This window comes from Saccopteryx bilineata, chromosome 4 (genome assembly GCF_036850765.1).
Source record: "Saccopteryx bilineata isolate mSacBil1 chromosome 4, mSacBil1_pri_phased_curated, whole genome shotgun sequence".
NCBI classification, from domain to species: domain Eukaryota; kingdom Metazoa; phylum Chordata; class Mammalia; order Chiroptera; family Emballonuridae; genus Saccopteryx; species Saccopteryx bilineata.
Window position 1 is genome coordinate 291,112,071 of NC_089493.1, and position 7,507 is coordinate 291,119,577.

Sequence of the window (7,507 nt, forward strand, 5' to 3'; positions counted from 1 at the left end):
CTTTGCTTCTCTCTCTGTCTCTCTCTCTGTGTCTCTCTGTCTCTCTCTCTCTCTCTCTCTCTCTCTCTATATATATATTATATATATGTGTGTGTGTGTATGTGTGTATCTGAGTCTTTTACTGCTGCAGTCACTCAGGGAAAGGGGCCAGGGACCCAGGAGACATGCTTTCTCAGTTGCTAGTTCCCAGGGCCGCCTCACTCTGCTGCGGCTTCCTGTTTGCCACAGGCAAACCCCAGGGGACCCCCCAGCTGGCAGGGCCCCCACTTCCCTTCAGTCAGATTGGGGTAGCTGGAAGGGGGAGGTAAGAGTGGAGCATCGGGGAGTGGAGAGAGTGAGCAGGCAGGACCTTTCTTTTTTTTCTTTTGTGACAGAGACAGAGAGAGACAGATAGGGACAGACAGACAGGAAGGGAGAGAGATGAGAAGCATTAGTTCTTTGTTGTGGCACCTTAGTTGTTCATTGACTGCTTTCTCATATGTGCCTTGACCGGAGGGCAACAGTAGAGCAAGTGACCACTTGCTCAAGCCAGTGACCTTGGGCTCAAGTTGGTGAGCCTTGCTCAAACCAGATGAGCCCACGCTCAAGCCAGCGACCTCGGGGTTTTGAACTTGGGTCGTCCGTGGCCCAGTCCCATGCTCTATCCACTGCGCCACCGCCTAGTCAGGCAGGACCTTTCTTTTACTTTTCATTCAACAGATTCTCTCTAATCCCATCATTAGCTTCCCAGCTACCTCACAGGCCAAGTCTCCTTGCGAGAGCACATCAGTCCCCTGCTTAGAACAGTTCAGTGGCTTTCCATCTACCTAAAGAAAACCCTCCAACCACGGCCCCCAAAGGGCTGAGAGGGGCTGTCCCACCTGTACGTCCCACCTCAGCCCTGCACCCCACTGCACCTTTCATGAGTGCTGTCTCAGGTCAGGCGTCCCTTCCTCTGAGAGGCTTTCTCTCACCCTATTTACTTCCTTCCTAAAAGTATGCTTGCTTCTTAGTCTTCTCCTGTGCTTTCTGCCCCCGATGTCCCCTCTTCTACGACAGGCATCTTCACTGTCTTATGCACTGACATCTAGAAGATGCTTGGTAAGTTTAGTTGTACTATAACAGAAGGAAGTTAGGAAGAGCGAAAGAAAACTTTCCTTCCTCTTTCCCCCATGTGCCATCACCAAGGCCAGTCCATTTTCTAGCCTCTTTCTAGAACCAACTTTCTCCTCTTTTTAGACTCTTCCCTTCCCAACCAGAACCATTTCAACAGCCTCTTTTGTGGGCTTTCTGTCTTCTACCTCCTTTGCTTCCCACTTACACTCCAGGGAGAGAGCTTCCTTGGGATGAGCCATATACTTCCCTTGCTCAACAGACTTCAGTGGCTCCAAGGATCTCAGGATAAAATCCAAGCCTGACAGTTCACTGGAGCTTTATTTAGAGTCATTATTTCACCCCCTTCCTAAGAAACCCTGCCACCTACACAGGGAATCCTGAAGCTACTGAGGGTAATAAACTATTGGGCATTTATAAGCCAGGCATTGTCCTGGCCAGATTTGCACTTTCTAAAAACTCCTCCTGGACCTGTGATGGTGCAGTGGATAAAGCGTGGACCTAGAATGCTGAGGTCACAGGTTCAAAACCCTGGGCTTGCCTGGTCAAGGCACATACAAGAAGCAACTACTATGAGTTGATGCTTCCTACTCTCCGACTCCACCCTGCCTTTCTCTCTCTGTCTCTCAAATCAATAAATAAAACCTTTTAGCCCTGGCCGGTTGGCTCAGCGGTAGAGCGTCGGCCTAGCGTGCGGAGGACCCAGGTTCGATTCCCGGCCAGGGCACACAGGAGAAGCGCCCATCTGCTTCTCCACCCCTCCGCCACACTTTCCTCTCTGTCTCTCTCTTCCCCTCCCGCAGCCAAAGCTCCATTGGAGCAAAAATGGCCCGGGCGCTGGGGATGGCTCTGTGGCCTCTGCCTCAGGCGCTAGAGTGGCTCTGGTCGCAACATGGCGACACCCAGGATAGGCAGAGCATCGCTCCCTGGTGGGCAGAGCATCACCCCATGGTGGGCGTGCCGGGTGGATCCCGGTCGGGCGCATGCGGGAGTCTGTCTGACTGTCTCTCCCTGTTTCCAGCTTCAGAAAAATGCAAAAAAAAAAAAACCTTTTAAAAATAAAAATAGGCCTGACCTGTGGTGGCACAGTGGATAAAGCATCGACCTGGAATGCTGAGGTTACTGGTTCAAAACCCTGGGCTTGCCTGGTCAAGGCACATATGGGGTTGATGCTTCCTGCTCCTCCCCCCTTCTCTCTCTCTCTCTTTCTCTCTTTCTCCTCCTTCTCTCCTCTCTAAAATGAATAAATAAAGTCTTTAAAAAAATAGAAATAAATAAAAACTCCTCTTGCCTGCAGTGTGGAGGAATTGGAGGAAGGCCAGAGAGGTCAGTAAGGAAAATGTTTATTCATTCATTTACTCACCAGAAGTTTATTTCTCAGAGACTGTGTTAGGTGCTGGGGAAATAGCAGGGAACAAGAAAGACAAGATTCTTGATCTCTCGCCTGGCCTGTGGTGGCGCAGTGGATAAAACGTTGACCTGGAACGCTGAGGTTGCCGGTTCAAATCCCTGGGCTTGCCTGGTCAAGGCACATATGGGAGTTGATGCTTCCTGCTCCTCCCCCCCTTCTCTCTGTCTCTCTCTGTCTCTCTCTGTCTCTCTCTGTGTCTCCTCTAAAATGAATAAATTAAAAAAAAAAGATTCTTGATCTCATGGAGCTTTGGTGCAAATTTTGGGATCACAGCCTGACCAGTTGGTGGCGCAGTGGATAGAGCTTTGAACTGGGATGTGGAGGACCCAGGTTCGAAACCTCAAGGTCACTGATTTGAGCATGGGGTCAGCAGCTTGGGCACGGGGTAGTTGGCTTCAGCTGGGGATCATAGACATGACCCCATGGTAGCTGGCTTGAGCAAGGGGTCACTCGCTCTGCTGTAGCCCCACCTACCCCTGGTCAAGGCACATATGAGAAAGCAATCAATGAACAACTAAGAGGCCACAACAAAGAATTGATGCTTCTCATCCCTCTCCCGTCCTGTCTGTCAATATTGGGGATCACAGAAGAGTAAAGGGGGTGGGTAATAAACAAGGTAACTGTAAGGTCGGTGGATAATGGGGGATGGTCACGTGGGGAACTCAGACCCGCAAACTTTGGCTAGGACTTCCCACAACCAAGCGCGCCAAAAGAAACTTCCCAGGAATACTTTGGAAAACAGCGACCATCTGCCAGCCAGTGAGATTTCACCACGTCATATTAGCTCGACCACCCTAGGGACCCTTTAAATATCTCCCACACAGCCTGACCTGTGGTGGTGCAGTGGATAAAGCATCGACCTGGAATGCTGAGGTTGCTGGTTCAAAACCCTGGGCTTACCCAGTCAAAGCACATATGGGAGTTGAAGCTTCCTGCTCCTCCCCCCTTCTTTCTCTCTCTCTCTCTCTCCTCTAAAATGAATAAATAAAAAAAAAATAATTTAAATATCTCCCACACGTGTCACCCCTTGCAACTTCCCTGACCTCCATCTTTCCTCGGGGCCAGGGAACCTTGCCGGGCGGGATGCATGCTCTGTACTCGATAAAGCCTTTTGTTATTCCACACTTTGTGGCTCTGGCCCCTTCCTTCTTGGCGAGGAAAAATACCTTACATTTTGGTGCCGAAACCCGGGAGGAGTTTGAAGTCCACAAGGACCGCTCCTCTTCCCCTTCCCCTCTGAGAAAGAACCAGGATCTTCGACCTTTCACCCACTTCGGCACATGGTGCAGTAAGTCCCCTGCCTCCAGCCTTCCCCTCAGTTCTTTCCACCGAGACTCCCTGTCCAAAACCGTAGCTAGTGCAGGGAAGTTTTTCCGTTACGAGTGAGTGTGCTTGTGGAGACGTCCAGAGCACATCCACTTACCTTTTCTGTCCGTGGCCAGATCTTGAGTTTTAGGATGCTGAAACTCAAATCTGACCACTTCAAGGACTGAGGGCGGCTGTGGGAGCACAGGAATCTCCCTCCTTAAAGAAGAAGAAACTGTTCTTCTTCTCCACTGTGGCCAGGCCACTGAACCCACTGAATTAGCCTCCTGAAGGGACTTTCAGTGTTAACACCCTCACCAATTTAACAATCGCCAAAAATGCTGGGAACTGATTGGAGATCTCTTACATACACGGCTTCTAATTATTCACGCACACATCCTTAATCTCTGTGCCGCCTGTTCCACCGCGCAGGCCTTTTTCTGGCCAGAGAAACCTCACCTAAAACCTCCACTCCTGATCTTTCCTTCTCCTTAGACTCCCAATTCTCTCTCCCTCCTGTCTGACCCCCGGGGCGCCCCTCTCTTGGGACTTTTCTCTGGTCCCCCTGCGGACCTCTTTTGTGCTCGAGTCTCTTCCCTCTGAGAGCCCCCTCCCCTCCCTTCGAAAAAACCTGTTTATTATTCACTACCATCTCTCTTTCTCCTCCCCTGCTGGTCAGGGGCCCTTCCCTTCTTCACTGTGTTCTTAAACCCCTCCTCCATCAGGCCATTCTCAGCCTGGCATTGGCTCTTACACCGGTTTTCAGGACGTCCAACCCCAATTTTCTTGCAGGAAGTTCTGGCCCTGTCCTGCCTTTGGCTCCACCATTCCCTGAGGGATCTGGGTGCCGGGCTCCGCACGAGCCCCCCTCCTCTTATTCTCAAACCCCTATCTGGGACCTGTGAACACAGCATTTAAAGTTTTAACGGTCCCAACTAGTAGAAACAGGCCAAGGCTGTTCACCAGGCCCGCATGCAGCAGAAGGTAACTCTCCAAACCCCAGCTCTTGTGGCAGCCCTGAGGCCAGTAGAACAACAGAGGCAAGGCACAGGAAGTGCCTGACCCAAATCCAAGCCACAATGAGAAACCCCACCAGCAGCTTGCTTTAAGTGTGGCAAGCAGTGTCACTGGTCCTGGCAGGGCCCCTGCCCACAGCTGCCCTCTGAGCCCTGCCCTGACTGCAAACAACCCAGTCACTGGTGGAGCAATTGTCCCTTTGAACAACAGGCTTTTCCTTGGCGCCTCTACGTGGAGGACAAGCCACCCGAACGGAAGGCCAATCCAGCTAGATGGGTGCATCGCTCGAACTCCTAGGACTCGGAGAACCCAGGGTATGCTGCAATGAGTGGGTAAGTCCATCTCAATTCTTGTGGACACGGGGGCTACCTTCTCTGTTTTGACATCACACTCTGGACCTCTAGTTCCCTCACGGGTCTCAGTTATGGGAATGGATGGGACCCCTTCCTTTCCCCTTTCTACACCACTCCTGACATGCAGTTTTTTCTCAAGCTTGCCTCCATACAGGACCACTGGCAGTCCGAACCACTGGACTCCATCCATCTCCAGCTCACCAAAAGGCTAGACCCTACAAATCCCCCTATTACTCCTCTTTTTTTTTTAATCCTTACAGGACCGCATCCATGAAGTTTCTCCAATCACGGCCACACAGATGTTCCTCCTGACACCCCTCAAAGCCACTACCTTTTGATCTCCCCCTCCCCACAATGCCTCTAATCAGCAGGAAGTAGCCAGATGAATAAACGGTGCCGCTTTTCTATTTAACACAAAAGGTCAGAATGTAAGGTCGGTGGATAATGGGGGACGGTCACGTGGGGAACTCAGACCTGCGAACTTTGGCTAGGACTGCCCACAACCAAGCGTAACAAAAGAAACTTCCCAGGAACCCTTTGGAAAACAGCGACCGTCTGCCAGCCAGTGAGATTTCACCACATCATATTAGCTCGACCACCCTAGGGACCCTTTAAATATCTCCCACATGGGTCACCCCTTGCGGCTTCCCTGGCCTCCATCTTTCCTCGGGGCCAGGGAACCTTGCTGGGTGGGATACGCGCTCTGTACTCAATAAAGCCTTTTACTATTCCACACTTCGTGGCTCCAGCCCCTTCCTTTCTTCTTGGAGGGGAAAAATACCTTACAGTAACCAATAAACAATTTCAGATGGTGAAAAATCTCTGATGTAATCTAATGGTGAACAGGTGGTTGGGGATGGCTACTTTGGATAGGGTGGTCAGGGACAACCTCACTGAGCAGGAGACTTTTGAGCCAAGACCTTAGGTGGGGGGGGGGGTTAAAGCTTGGTATGTTCAAGTAAGGTCGTGTTTGGTTTTTTATTTTTTTTATTTTTATTTATTTGGTCATTTTAGAGAGGAGAGGGAGAGACAGAGAGAGAGAGAGAGAGGAGAGAGAAGGGAGGAGGAGCTAGAAGCATCAACTCCCATATGTGCCTTAACCAGGCAAGCCCAGGGTTTCGAACCGGTGACCTCAGCATTTCCAGGTCGACGCTTTATCCACTGTGCCACCACAGGTCAGGCTGGGGTGTTTTTTTTTAACAGAGACAGATAGGGACAGACAGACAGGAATGGAGAGAGATGAGAAGCATCGATTATCAGTTTTTTGTTGCGAAACCTTAGTTGTTCATTATGGAGAGAGATGAGAAGCATCGATTATCAGTTTTTTGTTGCGAAACCTTAGTTGTTCATTGATTGCTTTCTCATATGTGCCTTGACCGTGGGCCTTCAGCGGACTGAGTAACCCCTTGCTCGAGCCAGCGACCTTGGGTCCAAGCTGGTGAGCTTTTGCTCAAACCAGATGACCCTGTGCTCAAGCTGGCGACCTCGGGGTCTCGAACCTGGGTCTTCCACATCCCAGCCACTGCACCATCGCCTGGTCAGGTGGGTCGTGTTTAGTTTTGTTAGGAACTGTCATACTCTTCTTCCAGAGTGGCTATACCATTGCACATTCCCATTAAGATACTTGAGGAACTCAGGTTCTCTACAGACTGACCAGAACTTGGTAATATCACTCTCTTATTTTAGCCTGGCAGGTGTATCTCCTAGTGGTTTTAATTTGCACTCCCCTAAGGGCTAATGATGAACATCTTTTTGTGTGCATATTTGCCATCTGTGACATCAGTGAAATGTTTATTCCTGTCCTTTTTCCATTTTCAAATTGGATTGAACTAGATTGTAAGCAGGGATGAGACACGATCTGTTTTTACAAAGATGACTCTAGTTTGGAGAATAACTCAAGGAGCCAAAAAGGCACACGAGGGAACAGTCAGGAGGCATTTTGGACGTTCAGGAGAGATGCCTGGAACTGGGGCTGGGTTTTAGGGCTGGAAATGAAGAAAAAGGAACATATTCTGTAACACTCAGTCCTTTGAAAGTAGGGTTTCCAGGACTTCCAGCTTCCGGGCGTGCACTTCACAGAGGGAGAAACGGGTTTGAGAGACGGGGAATCGAGGCTCTGGACCTAAGTTTGAGTTGTCTGTCACCGTCGAGGGGAGATGTCAGGTCCCCTGTCGGAGGGAGAGGTCACAGATAAGAGCCTGACTTAGGGCAGTGGCGGAGGGAGGAGGGGAGGGATTTGAGAGGCACTGGGAGGGGGTGGGATGAGCGAGAAGCGGTGAATGGTTGAATATCAGAGTGGGCGGGGCGACGTGAAAGTTGCTGACTTCTA